At 44.0% G+C, this 6,479-nt stretch overlaps 1 protein-coding gene across 4 annotated transcripts in view; it reads right to left on the bottom strand.

Annotated features, from left to right (window-relative positions):
- The window catches only part of LOC103043289 (serine/threonine-protein kinase PAK 3), a 78,311-nt gene extending 73,238 nt beyond the window's left edge, over positions 1-5,073 (bottom strand). For all 4 annotated transcript variants that reach the window (XM_049465407.1, XM_049465403.1, XM_049465398.1 and 1 more), the window contains exon 1: positions 4,825-5,073. The gene's annotated coding sequence lies outside the window, so the exon portion shown is untranslated. The remainder of the gene's footprint in view (positions 1-4,824) is intronic.
- Between the last annotated feature and the right edge of the window lie 1,406 nt (positions 5,074-6,479).

Genomic DNA, 6,479 nt, shown 5'->3' on the forward strand with positions numbered 1-6,479 from the left:
CCTTTATCCATCCACACCTTTATTCCTCCATCCATCTACACCTTTATACATCCACACCTGCATTCCTCCATCCAGCCATCTACACCTTTATCCATCCACACCTCTATTCCTCCATCTATCTACACCTTTATCCATCCACACCTCTATTCCTCCATCTATCTACACCTTTATCCATCCACACCTCTATTCCTCCATCTATCTACACCTTTATCTATCCACACCTCTGTTCCTCCATCCATCTACACCTTTATCCATCCACACCTCTGTTCCTCCATCCATCTACACCTTTATCCATCCACACCTCTATTCCTCCATCGATCTACACCTTTATCTATCCACGCCTCTATTCCTCCACACATCTACACCTTTATCCATCCACACCTCTATTCCTCCATCGATCTACACCTTTATCTATCCACGCCTCTATTCCTCCACACATCTACACCTTTATCCATCCACACCTCTATTCCTCCATCGATCTACACCTTTATGTATCCACGCCTCTATTCCTCCACACATCTACACCTTTATCCATCCACACCTCTATTCCTCCACACATCTACACCTTTATCTATCCACACCTCTATTCCTCCATCCAGCCATCTACATCTTTATCCATCCACACCTCTATTCCTCCACACATCTACACCTTTATCTATCCACACCTCTATTCCTCCATCCAGCCATCTACATCTTCATCCATCCACACCTCTATTCCTCCATCGATCTACACCTTTATCTATCCACACCTCTATTCCTACATCGATCTACACCTTTATCCATCCACACCTCTATTCATCCATCGATCTACACCTTTATCCATCCACACCTTTATTTCTCCCTCCATCCATGCATCTACACCTTCATCCATCCACACCTCTATTCCTCCATCTATCTACACCTTTATCTATCCACACCTCTATTCCTCAATCCAGCCATCTACACCTTCATGCATCCACACCTCTATTCCTCCATCGATCTACACCTTTATCCATCCACACCTCTATTCCTCCATCCATCTACACCTTATCCACACCTCTATTCCTCCATCTATCTACACATTTATCCATCCACACCTCTATTCCTCCATCAATCTACACCTTCATCCATCCACACCTCTGTTCCTCCGTCGATCTATACCTTCATCCATACATACCTCTATTCCTCCATCCATCTACACCTTTATCCATCCACACCTCTATTCCTCCATCCATCTACACCTTTATCCATCCACACCTCTATTTCTCAGTCCATCTACACCTTTATTTCATCCACAGCTCTATTCCTCCCTCCATCCATCCATCTACACCTTCATTCATCCACACCTCTATTCCTCCACCGATCTACACCTTTCTCCATCCACACCTCTATTCCTCCATCCATCTACACCTTTATCCATCCACACCTCTATTCCTCCATCAATTTACACCTCCACTCCTTCATCCATTTATATCTCCATTCATCAACACCTTCATCCATATACACCCCTATCTCTCCATCTATTTATTTTACCATCTGTATACACCATGCATCCACTCCTTTATCCATCTACCTCTATTCCTCAATCCATTTTAAATCTCCATCTGTCTACACCTTTATCAATCTATACCCTATTCTTCCATTCATACATCTACACCTTCATCCATCTACACCTCTATTCCTCCATCCATCCATCCGCCTAGAGCTCTATTCCTCCATCCATCCATCTACACCTTTATCTGTCCACACCTCTATTCCTCCATTCATCCATCTACACCTTCATCCATCACCTGTATTCCTCCTTCCATCTTTAGTATATCCATCAATCCACACATCCATTTATCTAACCTTACACCATCTCTCCATCTACACCTCTATTCTTTCACCTATTCATCTACACCTTCATCCACCCACATCTCTATTACTCCATCCATTCGTGTACATCTCCTTCCATCCCCACCTCCATCACTTCATCAATCCACACCTACACTCTCCATTTATCTACACCTACATCCCTCTATTCATCTCCATACCTCCATCCATTCATGGACATTATTACCTCCATCTATCTACATATTTGTCTATAACTACATCTGTTCACCTACACCTCCACCACTCTAGTAAGCTACACGTCCATCTATCCACACATCCATTTAACATATTCATCTAATCATCCTTCCATTCTCCATTCCTCCAATTCATGTACATCTGTTTATATATTTGTCCATCTATAACTTCATTCATTTATCCACACCTCCCCATATATCTATCTTCATCCATCTATACCTTTATTCATTCCCAGTCTCACCAATCATATACGCCTCAATCTACACCTCCACCTCTTCACAAGTTCTTCCCTCTATACCTACATCCATCCACACCTCAAATACAGCTCTATCCACACATTCATCCCTCTATCTATTCACCTTTATGTATTCAACCATTCCTCTCCATTCTCTCCATCATCCAGACCTCCATCCACCTCAATGTTTTCAGCCAGCCACCTACACCTTAACATCTATCCCTTCACAATTTCTCTATCCATCCAGACCTTCATCTGTCTACACCTCTAGATTTTCATCCATCCATCCCTCCATCTTTCCAACCATCCACCTTTCCATCATCAACCTAAAAATCTCTCCACCTCCAATTTCTTCATCCCCATCCTTATATTCCTCTATTCAACCATCCCTCTATCTTTCACATCTTCATCTATACCTCTCCACCCCCAATCTCTCCATCCATCTACACCTCTATGCATTTACACCTTCATCTATCCCTCCCTAATTTCACCATCCATATACAGGCCCATCCGCACATTCATCCATCCAATTCATCCATTTAACCATCCAACTACACCTCCATCAATCCCTCAATCTTCTCATCCATATACACCTCCATCTACACATCCATCCATCCATGCATCTATTCCTCCCCAGTCTCTACATCCATATGCATGTCCATCCCTCCATCTATTCAACCATCCATCTACACGTCAACCTTCTCTCCATCCCTTGCCAGTTTCTCCATCCATCCACACCTCTATTTCTCATCTATTCATTCCTCCATCTATACCTTCTTTATTCTCTCCAACCATATATATGGATAATTAACCATCCATATACATTTCCAAACATGCATCCCTCTTTCCCTCCCAATTCTCTCCATCTATCTTTCTCCAATCTCCCCATCCCTCTACACCTCCATTCACTATTCCATCCACTATTCCATCCTTCTCTGAATCTCTCCATTCATATACAGGTCCATCCAGACCTCCATCCACACATCTTTATCCAATCTCATCATCCTTCTACATCTCTCCATTCATATATAGGCCCATTCACACCTTCATCCCTTCATCTTTCCCCAATCTCCCAATCCTTCTATACCTCCACCCATCATTCAACACCTCCATCCATCCTTTCATCCTTCACTGAATATCTCCATTCATATACAGGTCCATCCAGACCTCCATATCTACATTTTTATCCAATCTCATCATCCTTCTACATTTCTCCATTCATAAACAGGCCTTTTCACACCTTCATCCCTTCATCTCCACCCATCCATTTACACCTCCATCCATCTTTACATCTTTAACTGAATCTCTCCATTCATATACAGGCTCATTCATACCTATATCCATACCATCCTTTACCATCCCTACATCTTTCTCCAATCTCCTTATCCTTCTTCACACCCAACCATCCCTACATCTTTATCCAATCTCCCTATCCTTCTTCACCTCCATCTATCCATCCCCACATCCATTTGGTGTAGGTTCTTCTGTTCCTACACCCATTTACAGGCCTCTCTACATCCTTCTACACCTCCATCCATCCTTCCATCATTCACTGAATCTCTCCACTTAAATACAGGCCCATCCACACCTCTATTCACACCTCCATTCACCATTTACTTCTCTCAATCCTTCTATTCCTTCATCCATCCTCCCATCCTTTACTGAATCTCTCTGTTCATATACAGGCCCATAATAACTACCTCACTCCTCCTATACCTCCATCTATCCATCCCTACATCCGTCTGGTCTATGTTCTTCTATCCCTGCACCCATATACAGGCCTCTCTACATAATTTTATACCTCCATCCATCCTTCCACCATTCACTGAATCTCTCCATCCATATACAGGCCCATCCACACCTCCACCTACCCATCCCTACATCGTCTATCTATCTGTGTGCCCTTCTGTCCCTCCATCCATTCAGGGCTCGGAGAGAGAGATGCTAAGAACACATCCATTGAAAACACACACACACACACACACACACACTATACACACTACACACACACACACACCGCTCTGTGCCCCAAAAATAGCAGTTGCCTCTTTTTGTTACCGTGTAGGCGCTGCAGCTGCTTCCATTCTACGACAGCTAACACACACACACACACACACACACACTCTAACACACACACACTCTAACACACACACACACACTATACACCCCCCCTTTCACCCACCCAACACCACCATCACCCCCATCAACAGAGGGGCTTTATGTAGCTGAGGATGAGCCAGCAGTGATGATACGGATACAGATAGATAGATAGATAGATAGATAGATAGATAGATAGATAGATAGATAGATAGATAGATAGATAGATAGATAGATAGATAGATAGATACCCCCCAACGCATGAACACAGCTGCCCCCTCTCTCCTCCTCCTCCCTCTCTTCTTTCTCCTCCTCCCTCTCTTCTTTCTCCTCCATCCCCCTCTTCCCCTCCTCCTCCTCCCTCCATCCTCCCGAGACGATGGGGAGAGAGAGAGGGAGAGAGAGAGAGAAAGAGAGATGGGCCGCCGGAGCGCGCGCGCGCTTACCCGAAACACATCCTGACACTGTCCGCCCGTGCGCGTGCTATCCTCCGCGTGTGCCCAGCGCTCATCCTCGTGCCCGCGAGCGTGTGTGTGGTACAGGTACAGGTGAGTCCAGGTGTGTAGTCCTACAGTAGCGCGCGGATCGACTCCATGCCCCTCGCTCGCTCACTTGCTCGCGCGCGGACCTGCTGCTCCTGACCCCGCGAGCTGTGCTGCTGGCTCGCTCCGCCGTCCTCCGCTCCTGCTCGCTGTTCCCTAGCGCGTGACGTCACCGCCCCCTCGCCTCCCTATTGGACGGGGCCGGGCATGCTAATGAGGGCAGCTGTTGGAGGGGCGGGGCCGGCGGGAGGCCTTGCGCGGTGGATCTGATGGTTCACGGACGCGCGCGCGGTGGGGAGGCTCGTGTAGATAAAGGGGACGGGGAAGAGGAAGGGGAAGTGCACCCAATTAAGATAATTGTTTTAGATTTCTCTAAATATACAGGTGTCAATTAAATATGCAAATGAGTACAGGTGTGTTCACAGGAGCACACTAAGAAAAATAAGTACAGATTTGACTTAAAGTCTATTTTTATACCAGTAAAGATTATAAACATTATAAACATCACCAACTGAAAAAACTTTTCTGTCTTTTTAATGAAAAATGTATAATTAAATTATATACTGTTTATAAGTACAGTAAAACAGAATACCACATGTACCATTTGGCTGGTTTAATGGAAAAAAATCTGTACTTCCTGTTTCCTGTACTTTAGAGGGAATCAAATCTGACCCTGTGTACAGTTGAGTACAAAAAAGTACTTATATTGTCCACTAGAAAAAAATATAAAACTAGCCATGTTGCAACAAGGCAAGCAAACCAATATATCATCAATTGCCCCTAGACAATGACTGATTTTTTGAATGATGAGTTTCTTTGATTTTATCAAATTAAAAACCTCTGGAATATAATCAAGAGGAAGATGGATGATCACAAACCATCAAACCACCAAACTGAACTGCTTGAATTTTTACACCAGGAGTAAAGCAGCATAAAGTTATCCAAAAGCAGTGTGCAAGACTGGTGGAGGAGAACATGATGCCAAGAAGCATGAAAAAAACTGTGATTAAAAAACAGGATTATTCCACCAAATATTGATTATTTCTGAACTCTTAAAACTTTATGAATATGAACTTGTTTTCTTTGCATTATTTGAGGTCTAAAAGTTCTGCATCTTTTTTGTTATTTCAGCCATTTCTCATTTTCTGTAAATAAATGCTCTAAATGAGAATATTTTTTTATTTGTAATTTGGGAGAAATGTTGTCTGTAGTTTATAGAATAAAACAACAATGTTCATTTTACTCAAACAAAAACCTATAAATAGCAAAATCAGAGAAACTGATTCAGAAACTGAAGTGATAAAATTCTGAAATCCTGATGAAGTTTCCCTTCCAGCTCCAGCTGCTCCACCCTCTGCTCCTCCTCCACCTCTTCGCGCTGTCGGCGGCGACGCAAAACAAACTCCTCCCACTGCTTGCCCTGATTTGCCTATGATGTCATTCTTTTCCCCCTCTCTGGCCTGTGATTGGCTGCCGGCTGCAGCATCTGCTGAGATCTCCAGTCACGGCTGGTTGTCGTGACAACCCTTCCATCCACAGGGAGGGGAGGGGAGGGGGTG

This window comes from Astyanax mexicanus, chromosome 1 (genome assembly GCF_023375975.1).
Source record: "Astyanax mexicanus isolate ESR-SI-001 chromosome 1, AstMex3_surface, whole genome shotgun sequence".
In the NCBI taxonomy this organism is placed as follows: Eukaryota; Metazoa; Chordata; class Actinopteri; order Characiformes; family Acestrorhamphidae; genus Astyanax; species Astyanax mexicanus.